The sequence below is a fragment of the Pseudorca crassidens genome, chromosome 2, assembly GCF_039906515.1.
Source record: "Pseudorca crassidens isolate mPseCra1 chromosome 2, mPseCra1.hap1, whole genome shotgun sequence".
NCBI classification, from domain to species: Eukaryota; Metazoa; Chordata; class Mammalia; order Artiodactyla; family Delphinidae; genus Pseudorca; species Pseudorca crassidens.
This window is the reverse complement of record NC_090297.1, coordinates 18996860-19011287: the sequence shown is the minus strand read 5'-3', so window position 1 is coordinate 19011287 and position 14428 is coordinate 18996860. Positions and strand designations below refer to the sequence as shown.

Below are 14428 nucleotides of genomic sequence, written 5' to 3'. Positions count from 1 at the left end.
TCTGGGAGGATCCCATATGCCGCGGAGCGGCTGGGCCTGTGAGCCATGGCCACTGAGCCTGTGCGTCCGGAGCCTGTGCTCCGCAACGTGAGAGGCCACAACAGTGAGAGGCCCGCGTACCGCAAAAAAAAAAAACACAAAAAAACACAAAAAATTAAAATTATAGGTCATGTTTAGGGAGCATGTGTTACTGCATAAGTCATTTGTCTAGACAATTTTATGAAGTAGATACTATTATTTACTGCATTTTACACATGAAGAAATTGAGGCTTGAACAAGTTAGTACAATTTGCCCAAGGTCACCCAGGTCGTCTGGCCCCAGGGCTTTCAGGCTTACCCACGGTGAGGTTAGCCCTACAGTAGGAATTGACCTTGACCTTCAGGGACATACGCCCTCCATCCTCAATTTCACTAAGGATCCTGGTCTGACCATTTGTTCGTCTCTTGCTCCCATCACTGTGGCCATCACTCTCTGGCCCTGCTGTCCTTTCCAGTCTTATCTGGACTTCTCCTCAGCCCCGTGGGCGGCTTCTGCTCTTCAAAGCTGCCCTGGGCTCTGGGTCAGAGCGGGCCATTCCTTCCAGAGAGATGCTCTCCTGTCCCTCCCAATCACAAATGGCCTTCCTTCAAGATCCCACATCCTTCCATGAAGTCCCTCTAAGCCCTCAGCCAAATTCTGGCCCCCCTTCTTGGGGAGCCCTAGCGCTGTGTCTGTCCCCAAACCATCACCTGTGATTCTGTCTTACACTACAGCTGGCTATTTGCAGACCCATCTCTCCTGTTCTGTTCTGGGCTTTGGAGGCCTGAGTTTATATTTCCCAGAGCATTTAGGTTTTTGTTTTGTTTTATTTTAGTTATTTTGGCTGTGCCGTGAGGCGTACAGCATGTGGAATCTTAGTTCCCCGACCGGGGATCGAACCCATGCCCCCTGCACTGGAAGCACGGAGTCTTAACCACTAGACCGCCAGGGAAGTCCATCCCAGAGCATCTAATGTTAAACAGATTTTTTTAAATGTGTTGGTTTGCAAAATGAACTCATTTGCCTTATAGCACCCTCTCCTTTGAATGGACTTGGCCTTTCCCAACTGTGGACATGGTAGGGAGAGGCCGCCAGCAGGGGACTGACAGAAGATGCTTGGTAGGGCTATAGGATATCCAGGACCAATCCCAAGAGCTCCCGATGGCTTCTCGTTTTGCCTGGAACTGCTCTGCCTTGGGATGGAAAAGCAAAACATTCCAGTGAGAGGAAACCATTTTGGGATTTACTAATCAGGCCCCCAGAGGAATTAGGCGGGGAGGACTCAGTCATCCAGGGGCGCTAAAGATCACAGAATCCTGGCTGCCCACAGGCCTGGACATTGTGGAATTTTCTAGAAAGACTGGTGTCCCCGGGGGGGTCTGCTCCCAGGATGGGCGGATTAGAGAATTGTTCAGGTTGAGCCTCATCCTTCTTCTCTCTGTCCCTCTCTACAAGGTGAACTGAGTGGGGCAGAGCACAGGGGAAGCATGTCTGCAACAGCCTGCGTGGGTCAGGTGACAATGTCCTCTACTTCGGTGGCATCTGTACCAGCTCACACAGCTCGTTCACTCTGCTGACGCGACAGTCTGGAGATTCAGCAGGTCAGGTCAAGTTTGGGCAGCTCTGACGCTGGCCAGCTGCACTTGCCAAGTATTTTTTCACTCCTTGGTCACTTATTCTTACGGTTAACCTGTGAGGCAGGAAGGATCATTACCCCTGTTTTACACACAAGAAAAAGGGCCACAACATGATGTGGCCAAGATACCAGGAAGGCAAAACTTGAAGCACAGCAACTTAACTCTGAATCCCAATTTCTTTCCAGATTTTAAGCCCACAAATCCTCTAGCCTGCTTCTCCTCCACCCGCTAACTGACATCCCATTAGACACCATCAGACTGAGTTTAAAGGGAGCCGGTTATTCTTCTAGGCATCTCCTTAGACTGCATCACCTAGTCCAGCTCTTCCCACTGCACAGATGAGAAAGGGACTTGCTTATGGTCACCTGGGGAGCCAGGAGGAGTCCAGGTTAGAACCTGGGCTTTCAACTGGCTCTTTCCTACACAGGTGTCAAGTGTAAAAGCCCATGACCAATGAAACCAGAGCCTGTTTCAGAGAAAAATCATTTCACAAATTGGGGCAGGTAGTGAGTGACGATCCAACAGGACAGCTGCTGGGATTCCAGGGAAGCAGCCAGTTTTGAGAAGCCGGTGGCAGTGCCCCAAATACAACACTGGTCAAACAGGAAATGTACCAAAATTTGTTTTCAAAACCATGCCCTTTGCTGTTTGTCAAATGCAAAACACAGAAGAGTTTATAATGGCCAAGTTCAGAGGCCATGGCACAAAATCAAAGTAATTCCCAAACCATTTAGCACACTGCTGACGGAACCACCTTCCAATAGCCAGCTCACCATTGCTTTTAGGATCAAGAACAGTCATTAGGTCAGCATTCAGGGCCTGCCTTAGTTGTCCTTAGTTCATCTCTCCAGCATTACCTTCTACTATGCACCTATTTATACCCTTCAACCAACTACACTTGCTCCCACAAATGCTGAACACTATCTTTAGGCTTTTGTTTCCTCTCTCCTGATAGCCATTCCTTCCAACCCCACTTTGTGAAATTCCTGCTTCTCCTATAAGCTCTGGTTCATTTTATTGCTCTTTTTTCTAGCTTCTTGAGTTGAATGTGTTGTTTATTTAGACTTAATTCTTTCTGTTTTCTAATACATGGACTTAAGGCTACTATGCATTTTCTTCTGAATACAACCATGGCCACATCCCAAATGTCTTAGTAGGGAGCACTCTCACTGTTCATTTCCAAAACCAGTTTTGTTTTCCTCTTAACTAAAGAACTATTTAGAGGGGTAGTTTTGTATTTCCAAGTGGTTAGATTGGTTTTTCTATGCTTTTATGGTTAATTTTGAATTTTATTATATTATGGTTAATGAATGTGGCGCATGGGTGCTGTAAGACTGAATATTTGTGTCTCCCCTCTCCCACAAATTCGTATGTAGAAATCTAATCCCTAAAGTGATATCATTTGGAGGTGGAGCCTTTGGGAAGTGACTAGGTCACGAGGGTGGAGCCCTCATGAACGGGATTGGTGCCTTTATATATATATATATTTTATATATATATATAATATATATGTATATATATGATATATAATAAATATATATTATATATATTTTATAAATATATATAATATACACTTAAAATATATATTATATATATTTTACAAATATATATTTTTGTAAAACATTTATTTTACAAAATGGATGGAACCCCTGCCCTTGCATTGGAAGCACAGAGTCTTAACCACTGGACCACCAGGGAAGTCCCCTCATGCCTTTATAAATGAGTGTCCAGAGAGATCCCTTGCCCCTCCCACCGTGTGAGGACCCAGTGAAAAGACAGAAGTCTATGAATCAGGAAGCAGCCTCTCATCAGACACTGAATCTGCTGGTGACTCAATCTTGGACTCAGCCTCCAGAACTGTGAGAAATAAATTTCTGTTGTTTATAAGCCATCCAGTCTATGGTATTTTGTTATAGCAGCCCGAATAAATTAAGACAATGAGATTTCTGCTTTTTGTGATTTGTTGAAAATTTCCTTGTAGACTAATACTTGATAATCATTAGTGATATTAGATATATGCTTGAAAAGAATGTGCTTTTTGGGGTACAAAGTTATATATAAAGATACACATATAATCTATGTATTTATATAATCTATCACATAATTATGTATCATGATACTAGGTTATATTATTATACAGGTATATTTTGTGTAACGCAATATATATTTATGTTACATATAATATGTAATTAAGCTGTTTAATTTTTATTTAACATTTTGTTATCTATATTTCTTTTTTGTCTACCATATTTCTTATGATATATATTAGAATCTTCCCTTCCTGTTCATATACCATCTCCTCTGTGAACTTCTTCCGAATGCCCTAGGCAGGCTATTTCAAGGCTGACTGCTGTCTCTGAGATGAGTCCATTTTTAGACGGGTTGCTGGTACCCTAAGCATGACTTTGTCCTCCGTGTCCCTTTTCCTCCAAGCCTGGAGTGCCATTTCTCTCTCCTCTTTATCCTATGTGCTCACCTCTTCTCAAGATCTACATTGTGTTTTTCTTTTTCTTCGTGACTTCCCCAGACACTTCCTTGAGTTTCTGTTGAGCTCAACAACTGTGTTTTTGTCTGTTAAACAGTAATCACACATGCCTGACTGACCTTCTGGGTTACTGTGAAGGCCAAAGGAGATAACGACTGTGAAAATGCTTTGAAAACTCTCAGGTACAAATGTCAAATTATTTACAATAATTAATAATTAGACCCATAATGACTGGAACACAAAACATCGTGACTGTGTTATGGCCTAGTGTGGAATCTGTTGTGGGGCAATATTGTCCGGAACTATTAACAGCAATTGAGGGACGCCTGTCAATCAAGGATGAGGCTTGCTTAGGAAATAAAGTAAAGCATCCTATGAGCTCTTTTTACACAACTGATCATGGAACGGCATTCTGAGGTCAGACGCTGCTCTCAGAGATACGCTTGGGAAGAATGTGGTCAAAGTTTTGCTTCTCTTCTGTAAAACTTGGTGGCTCGTTGTTTAGATTTCAAAGATGTTATTTTCCCAGTGGGTATCTTTAATGCTTCTGTACTGTAAGGAAATACAAAGCCTTCAAGGAAAAGTCTTTTTCTTCTGACTTAAGAGGCAGAGAGAATAATCCTCTGCATGTAAAGAAGTTGATCTGATTTTTCTCTTCCTACCAGGGCAGCCACCGAATACTCAATAATGTTATTACTTATTTAGAGCATATTAGGTACCAGAACACTGCTAGTGTTACTGAGTCCAAACTCGCTCTCCTTGCTGCACAACAGGCCAATAAATTGGGAGGCGAGGTGTTGAGGCAAGGAACACTTTATTCGGAAAGCCAGCAGACCGAGAAGATGGCGGACTAGGGTCCCCAAGAAAACCATCTTATGGGGTCTGGATGCCAGTTTCCTTCATAGAATCAGAGAGGGAAGGAAAGTAAAAAGACAGAGTAGAGAGGGCGAGGTGGGGAGGAAGTAAAGTAAAAAGGGCCATCAGTCTTGACATCTCCTGGAATGGTCAGCCTGGGGGGAGGGGATGTGATAAATGTGTTAATTTCTTCTTTCTCGCAGCCATTCACAGGTGGGTAGGGTTCCCTGAGGTAGGCCATTATGCATGATTATAATACCAAAAGCAACGAAAAGCAAAAGCTAAAGTCAAAGAAACAGATCCAACATGTAGTCAAAATTGGCTCTTCCCTGTTATATTAGATGATCTACAAGTGTTTTTGAAAAAATTGTGCACCTCAGATTGGGACTTGAACCCACGTGGCTGGGACTCGAACCCAGACAAAACCCCCAGTCTTCCAACCGAGATCACACACCTGGTTTCAGGACTTAATGAAGCTCAGGTTCTTGATGTCTCATCACAGAAAGAATTCAGTGAGAGACAAAGTGATAGGTAAGAGGTGGATTTTTTTAGAGGGAAACACTCCACATGGGCCATCTCAGAAGGTGAGAAAGGCCTTGGGAGAAACACACTCCACAGATGGAGTATGGGCCATCTCAGGAGGTGAGAAAGGTACCAGGGCACGGGGTTATCAGTTTTAATAGGAGTGGGTAATTTCATAGGCTAATGAGTGGGAGGAGTATTCCGGCTATTTTAGAAAGGGGCGGGGATTTCCAGGAATTGGGCCACCGCCCACTTTTTGATCCTTCTGGTCTGTCTTGGAACTGTCATGGCGCCTGCGGGTGTGTCATTTAGCTTCTTTTTTTGTGTGTGTGGTACGCGGGCCTCTCACTGTTGTGGCCTCTCCCATTGCGGAGCACAGGCTCCGAACGTGCAGGCTCAGCGGCCATGACTCACGGGCCTAGCTGCTCTGCGGCATGTGGGATCTTCCCGGACCGGGGCACGAACCCATGTCCCCTGCATCGGCAGGCGGACTCTCAACCACTGCGCCACCAGGGAAGCCCTCATTTAGCTTCTTGATGTGAGCGTATACTGAGGCTCAAGGTCTAGTGGAAGTCGACTTGTCTGCCATCTTGGACCCACTTGGTTCTAATCAGTTTATGTCATGTCCTTGGGCTATGTCTTTCTTTCAAAGGTTGTGCCCTGCCTCCTTCCCTCCTGTTTCATTTTCATTAACCCTTACTGCAGTATTTTATTATTCCCATTTTGAAGGTGAGGAAACTAAGTTTTACAGAGGTTAGGATTAGGAGTCTTGCCCTAAATTGCACAGTGGTGAATCAGCATCTGAGCCCAGGTCTGTCTGACTCCAAAACCTGGGTCCTATGATCCCCTGCAGAGATCCTCACCATCTGGACTCCATCAGACGGCTCCTACCTGGGCTCCTTGCCTCCTCCTTACTTCAGGGTATCCCACCCGCTTCTGCCAGGTCAACTGTCCTGCAGCCCCACCTTGCACAATTCTCCTTCACTTCCACCCTTCCTGAAAGCCTTACTCAGGGTGAAGTCCAAATCCTTCGCAAATCAGACTTTGACTCCCACATCCCCAGGCTTGTTTCCTTTATTGTACAAAGTCCAGGCCAGGCCAATTCAGTGATTCTGCTTTTTGCTGCTCCTTTGCTTAGGTCTTCCTCTTCTCTGCAGGATCTTTCCTCTTTTTCTCTACTTACGTGAGGCTTATTCTTTCTTCCCAGCCTAACTCATCCTTTCTCTCTCATGAGTACTTTCTTGCTGAGTTCACATCTCAGTGATCTCTCCACCCTCAGAATTTCCATGGCATCCATCCATCCCTCCATCATCCATCCATCCATTCACCCAGAGCTGACTGATCTGAGGCACAGTATAGGCACTAAGGATAGAGACATAGTCCTGACTACAGAATTATGAGCAGGTAATTACAATCCAATTCAACAGCACTTGCCGATTTCAAGTGATGTCAGTGTACCAAGCACCATGGAAATGTGGTGATGAATGAGAGAAACATGATTCCTGTCCCAGTGGAGCTCACAGCCTGGTGGGGGAGAACTCCAGTGCGATTAAATGGGAGGGGCCCTAACCTGGACTTCTGTGGATGGTCAAGGAAGGCTTTGAGAGCCAGAGAGCCTATATCGTCTAGCTCTGCCTGGATGGTTTCAGAAAATTTCTCAGAGTCTACAGCATTTAATCTGGGAACTAAATGTACCCAGCGAGAAAGAAAAACATAAGTGGACGGTTGTATCAGTCCTTTAGTATCATTTAGGTAGCCACCCAATTCTTTGAGGAATTAAAAACAGCTGTCCTTGTTTTACAACTTTTGTCTTTACAGTACCAGAGGTGTGGCTTCAGAAACAATTCAAAGCCCATCAAATTTTTTTTTTTTAAACTACTCCCCAAACCTCCCCTATTTATCTTAAGAGGCTTGTACGCATTGATGATGGCAGACTCAGAGACTTGTGGATCCACCCGTGGAACAGAATGGAGACCCAGAAAGATACGCCCAAGCCCATATGTTTGGCAAAAGTGCAAAAGCAAAAAGATGGCCTCTCCTTCCAGTGGGAGGAGGGCCATCGGACATGGGCAGGCAAAACACCCAAACAAGCAAGCAAGCCAGCCAGCAAACAACAAATCAAAAAACCCTTGACCTAAACTTCATACCTCAGACAAACAGGAACCCCAAAAGGATCATGAACCTCCACGTCCTCATTTGTCACACCACCTACAAAAATAAACTCCTCATGGATCAAACACATGGAACTTGCATTTCTCTCCCTGTGCCTTTGAGATGTAAATGTTCTACCTGGTCTTTTCCAGGAACTCTTTTCAAGCCATCTCTTTATTTATTTTTAAAATTTTATTTATTTTTGCTGCATTGGGTCTTCATTGCTGCACGCAGGCGTTCTCTAGTTGCGGCAAGCAGGGGCCACTCTTCGTTGCGGTGTGCGGGCTTCTCATTGCAGTGGCTTCTCTTGTTGCAGAGCATGGGCTCTAGGCCTGTGGGCTTCAGTAGTTGTGCGGTGCAGGCTCAGTAGTTGCAGCTTGCGGGCTCTAGATCGCAGGCTCAGTAGTTGTGGCACACGGGCTTAGATGCTCTGCGGCATGTGGGATCTTCCCGGACCAGGGATTGAACCTGTGTCCCCTGCATTGGCAGGTGGATTCTTAACCACTGTGCCACCAGGGAAGTCCCCAGGCCATCTATTTAAAAATGCAAATTTCAGGAAGGTAACTTATCAAAAGAAGAAAAACCAAAAGGGGTAAAGGTCATTTGGAGCTTGACTTGTCAAGGAGAAATGCAAATCTTAAGTCTTCTCCACAAACATTAGTAAAAGGGCTTTAGCCATCTGAACAGATGACCTTGATTTGTTCCATCTGCCAGAAATCCAATTTGAATCAAACCTATTTTGTAACTTGTGGGGTTTATGTTATTGTACCTGAGTCATGGCTGAAGTTTTGGAACAGGAGTTATGGGTTCTCTGTTTGTGCCTGTTGGTATGTGTCTTGTAGATGTGATGTTTTCTACCTTTGGATGGCATTGCCAAAATTAATTTGTAAAAGTGTTTCATTTAATTGGTTTAAAGAAAATTAAGGGCTTATATAAATTCTCAGAAATATAATAGAAACTAACCCAAATGAATTTCAGGTTCATGTGATTTGGGAAAATATTTGGTATTAAACCTAGTTTAAGTTTGTTGGTTTAATTAATACAGGTATGTCTTTAGAGTTATATATGACTACTGTTCTAAATATAAAACAATTTCTGTAGAAATAGCTGCATCTGGAAAACTACCAAACTGCTTCTGGAAAGTTCCTCATGATGTATAGAGTTGGCTTTTGTTAAACTTATTCTGTGGGGAGTGGACGTCACCTTTTCCAGGATACACGTGTTAACTCAGCCACATGTGGATTCATTTAAGTAAGCACACATTGAGAGTATATGAGGGGCAAGGAACTGAGTTTGGTACTATGAGAGACACAAGATTACTATGTCCTCTGCTTTCGAGGAGTTGGTATCTAGACATAGCAATTCTTTTTATATGTGCAGCACTTTGCAATTTATAAAATTTCTGCATATGCATATACATCATCTCACTTGAGTCTAACAACACCTTGAGATACGGGGCAGATGTTGCATCAGCATTTTACACATCAGGAAACAGACTTAGGCAAAGGCACACATTCAAGGTCACATGATGCAGTAGATGCGATCGGGATACTACATTTTAAAAAATATTAATATGCTTTTCTCCTTTATATTTACTTACCTGACTTCCCCCTGTTCTGCCAGGTTACCTGTGTTTTCCGAATGTTTTATCAACCACAGTGACACTTCCACTGTGGGTGACATGTGAGGACAGTTTTCCTGTCGTAAACTGGTTACATGAAAGCCACATTTTTAAAGATTTCCCTCCAGTGAAAATTATTTTTGTTGGAGTGGTTTTTATTTTTACTTCTTAACTACATTCTTTTTTTTTTCCCAGCACACCACCATCCCCTCCCCACTGCCGTTTCCCCACCTTGGGGTCCATACGTTTGTTCTCTACATCTGTGTCTCAATTTCTGCCCTGCAGACTGGTTCATCTGTACCATTTTTCTAGGTTCCACATACATGCGTTAATATACAATATTTGTTTTTCTCTTTCTTACTTCACTCTGTATGACAGTCCCTAGATCCATCCATGTCTCAACAAATGACCCAATTTCATTCCTTTTTATGGCTAAGTAATGTTCCATTGTATATATGTACCACATCTCTGTATCCATTCGTCTGTCGATGGGCATTTAGGTTGCTTCCCTGACCTGGGTATTGTAAATAGTGCTGCAATGAACATTGGGGTGCATGTGTCTTTCTGAATTATGGTTTTCTCTGGGTATGTGCCCAGTAGTGGGATTGCTGGGTCATATGGTAATCCTATTTTTAGCTTTTTAAGGAACCTCCATACTGTTCTCCATAGTGGCTGTATCAATTTACATTCCCACCAACAGTGCAACAGGGTTCCCTTTTCTCCACACCTCTCCAGCATTTGTTGTTTGTAGATTTTCTGATGATGCCCATTCTAACTGGTGTGAGGTGATACCTCATTTCACTTTTGATTTGCATTTCTCTAATAATTAGTGATGTTGAGCAGCTTTTCATGTGCTTCTTGGCCATCTGTATGTCTTCTTTGGAGAAATGTCTATTTAGGTCTTCTGCCCATTTTTGGATTGGGTTGTTTCTTTAATATTGAGTTGCATGAGCTGTTTATATATTTTGGAGATTAATCCTTTGTCAGTTGATTCATTTGCAAATATTTTCTCCCATTCTGAGGGTTGTCTTTTCGTCTTGTTTATGGTTTCCTTTGCTGTGCAAAAGCTTTGAAGTTTCATTAGGTCCCATTTGTTTATTTTTGTTTTTATTTCCATTACTCTAGGAGGTGGGTCAAAAAAGATCTTGCTGTGATTTATGTCAGAGTGTTCTTCCTATGTTTTCCTCTAAGAGTTTTATAGTATCCAGTCTTACATTTAGGTCTCGAATCCATTTTGAGTTTATTTTTGTGTATGGTGTTAGGGAGTGTTTTAATTTCATTCTTTTACATGTAGCTGTCCAGTTTTCCCAGCACCACTTATTGAAGAGACTGTCTTTTCTCCATTGTATATCTTTGCCTCCTTTGTCATAGATTAGTTGACCATAGGTGCATGGGTTTATCTTGGGGCTTTCTATCTTGTTCCATTGATCTATGTTTCTGTTTTTGTGCCAGTACCATATTGTCTTGATTACTGTAGCTTCGTAGTATAGTCTGAAGTCAGGGAGTCTGATTCCTCCAGTTGTTTTTTTCCTCAAGACTGCTTTGGCTATTCAGGGTCTTTTGTGTCTCCATACAAATTTTAAGATGATTTGCTCTAGTTCTGTAAAAAATGCTATTGGTAATTTGATAGGGATTGCATTGAATCTGTAGATTGCTTTGGGTAGTATAGTCATTTTCACAGTATTGATTCTTCCAATCCAAGAACATGGTATATCTCTCCATCTGTTGGTATCATCTTTAATTTCTTTCATCAGTGTCTTATAGTTTTCTGCATACAGGTCTTTTGTCTCCTTAGGTAGATTTATTCCTAGGTATTTTATTCTTTTTGTTGCAATGGCAAATGGGAGTGTTTCCTTAATTTCTCTTTCAGATTTTTCATCATTAGTGTATAGGAATGCAAGAGATTTCTGTGCATTAATTTTGTTCTGCAACTTTATCAAATTCATTGATTAGCTCTAGTAGTTTTCTGGTAGCATCTTTAGGATTCTCTATGTATAGCATCATGTCATCAGCAAACAGTGACAGTTTTACTTCTTCTTTTCCAATTTGTATTCCTTTTATTTCCTTTTCTTCTCTGATTGCCATGGCTAGGACTTCCAAAACTATGTTGAATAATAGTGGTGAGAGTGGACATCCTTGTCTCGTTCCTGATCTTAGAGGAAATGCTTTCAGTTTTTCACCATTGAGAATGATGTCTGCTGTGGGTTTGTCATACATGGCCTTTATTATGTTGAAGTAGGTTCCCTCTATGCCCACTTTCTGGAGAGTTTTTATCATAAATGGATGTTGAATTTTGTCAAAAGCTTTTTCTGCATCTATTGAGATGATCATATGGTTTTTATTCTTCAATTTGTTAATGTGGTGTATCACATTGATTGATTTGTGTATATTGAAGAATCCTTGCATCCCTGGGATAAATCCCACTTGATCATAGTGTATGATCCTTTTAATGTGTTGTTGGATTCTGTTTGCTAGTATTTCGTTGAGGATTTTTGCATCTATATTCATCAGTGATATTGGTCTGTAATTTTTTTTTTTTTTTTTTTTTTGTGGTATGCGGGCCTCTCCCTGTTGTGGCCTCTCCCGTTGTGGAGCACAGGCTCCGGACGCGCAGGCCCAGCAGCCATGGCTCACGGGCCCAGCCGCTCTGCGGCATGTGGGATCCTCCCGGACCGGGGCACGAACCCATGTTCCCTGCATCGACAGGCGGACTCTCAACCACTGCGCCACCAGGGAAGCCCTCGTAATTTTCTTTTTTTGTAGTATCTTTGTCTGGTTTTGGTATCAGGGTGATGGTGGCCTCATAGAATGAGTTTGGGAGTGTTCCTTCCTCTGCAATATTTTGGAAGAGTTTGAGAAGGATGGGTGTTAGCTCTTCTCTAAATGTTTGATAGAATTCACCTGTGAAGCCATCTGGTCCTGGGCTTTTGTTTGTTGGAAGATTTTTAATCACAGTTTCAATTTCAGTGCTTGTGATTCATCTGTTCATATTTTCTATTTCTCCCTTATTCAGTCTTGGCAGGTTTTACATTTCTAAGAATTTGTCCATTTATTCCAGGTTGTCCATTTTATTGGCACAGAGTTGCCTGTAGTAGTCTCTTAGGATGCTTTGTATTTCTGTGGTGTCTGTTGTAACTTCTCCTTTGTCATTTCTAATTTTATTGATTTGAGTCCTCTCCTTCTTTTTCTTGATGAGTCTGGCTAACGGTTTATCACTTTTGTGTATCTTCTCAAAGAACCAGCTTTTAGTTTTATTGATCTTTGCTATATGTTTTCTTTGTTTCTGTTTCATTTATTTCTGCTCTGACCTTTATGATTTCTTTCCTTCTGCTAATTTTGGGTTTTGTTTGTTCTTCTTTCTCTAGTTCCTTTAGGTGTAAGGTTAGATTGTTTACTTGAGATTTTTCTTGTTTCTTGAGGTAGGCTTGTATAGCTATAAACCTCCCTCTTAGAACTGCTTTTGCTGCATCCCATAGGTTTTGGATCATCGTGTTTTCATTGTCATTTGTCTCTAGGTGTTTTTTGATTTCCTCTTTGATTTCTTCAGTGATCTCTTGGTTATTTAGTAACGTATTGTTTAGCCTCCATGTGTTTGTTTTTTTTACATTTTTTCCCCTGTAATTCATTTCTAATCTCATAGTGTTGTGGTCAGAAAAGATGCTTGATATGATTTCAATTTTCTTAAATTTACCGAGGCTTGATTTGTGACCCAAGATGTGATCTATCCTGGAGAATGTTCCATGCGCACTTGAGAAGAAAGTGTAATCTGCTGTTTTTGGATGGAGTATCCTATAAATATCAATTAAATCTATCTGGTCTATTGTGTCATTTAAAGCTTCTGTTTCCTTGTTTATTTTCATTTTGGATGATCTGTCCATTGGTGTAAGTGAGGTGTTAAAGTCCCCCACTATTATTGTGTTACTGTCAATTTCCTCTTTTATAGCTGTTAGCAGTTGCCTTATGTATTGAGGTGCTCCTATGTTGGGTGCATATATAGTTATAATTGTTATATCTTCTTCTTGGATTGATCCCTTGATCATTATGTAGTGTCCTTCCTTGTCTCTTGTAACATTCTTTATTTTAAAGTCTATTTTATCTGATATGAGTATAGGTACTCCAGCTTTCTTTTGATTTCCATTTGCATGGAATATCTTTTTCCATCCCCTCACTTTCAGTCTGTATGTGTCCCTAGGTCTGAAGTGGGTCTCTTGTAGACAGCATATATAAGGGTCTCGTTTTTGTATCCATTCAGCAAGCCTGTGTCTTTTGGTTGGAGCATTTAATCCATTCACGTTTAAGGTAATTATCGATATGTATGTTCCTATGACCATTTTCTTAATTGTTTTGGGTTTGTTTTTGTAGGTCCTTTTCTTCTCTTGTGTTTCCCACTTAGAGAAGTTCCTTTAGCATTTGTTATAGAGCTGGTTTGGTGGTGCTGAATTCTCTTAGCTTTTACTTGTCTGTAAAGCTTTTGATTTCTCTATCGAATGTGAATGAGATCCTTGCCGGGTAGAGTAATCTTGGTTGTAGGTTTTCCCCTTTCATCACTTTAAGTATATCATGCCACTCCCTTCTGGCTTGTAGAGTTTCTGCTGAGAAATCAGCTGTTAACCTTATGGGAGTTCCCTTGTATGTTATTTGTCATTTTTCCCTTGCTGCTTTCAATAATTTTTCTTTGTCTTTAATTTTTGCCAATTTGATTACTATGTGTCTCTGTGTGTTTCTCCTTGGGTTTATCCTGTATGGGACTCGCTGTGCCTCCTGGACTTGGGTGGCTATTTCCTTTCCCATGTTAGGGAAGTTTTCGACTATAATCTCTTCAAATATTTTCTCGGGTCCTTTCTCTCTCTCTTCTCCTTCTGGAACCCCTAAAATGTGAATGTTGTTGCGTTTAATGTTGTTCCCAGAGGTCTCTTAGGCTGTCTTCATTTCTTTTCATTCTTTTTTCTTTATCCTGTTCCACAGCAGTGAATTCTACCATTCTGTCTTCCAGGTCACTTATCCGTTCTTCTGCCTCAGTTATTCTGCTATTGATTCCTTCTAGTGTAGTCTTCATTTCAGTTATTGTATTGTTCATCTGTTTGTTTGTTCTTTAATTCTTCTAGATCTTTGTTAAACATTTCTTGCATCTTCTCGAT

General features: G+C 41.7%; 1 protein-coding gene across 6 annotated transcripts in view; it reads right to left on the bottom strand.

Annotated features, from left to right (window-relative positions):
- RCAN3 (RCAN family member 3) overlaps nt 1-14428 on the bottom strand; it is a 109001-nt gene that overhangs the window by 50821 nt on the left and 43752 nt on the right. The window lies entirely within an intron of this gene.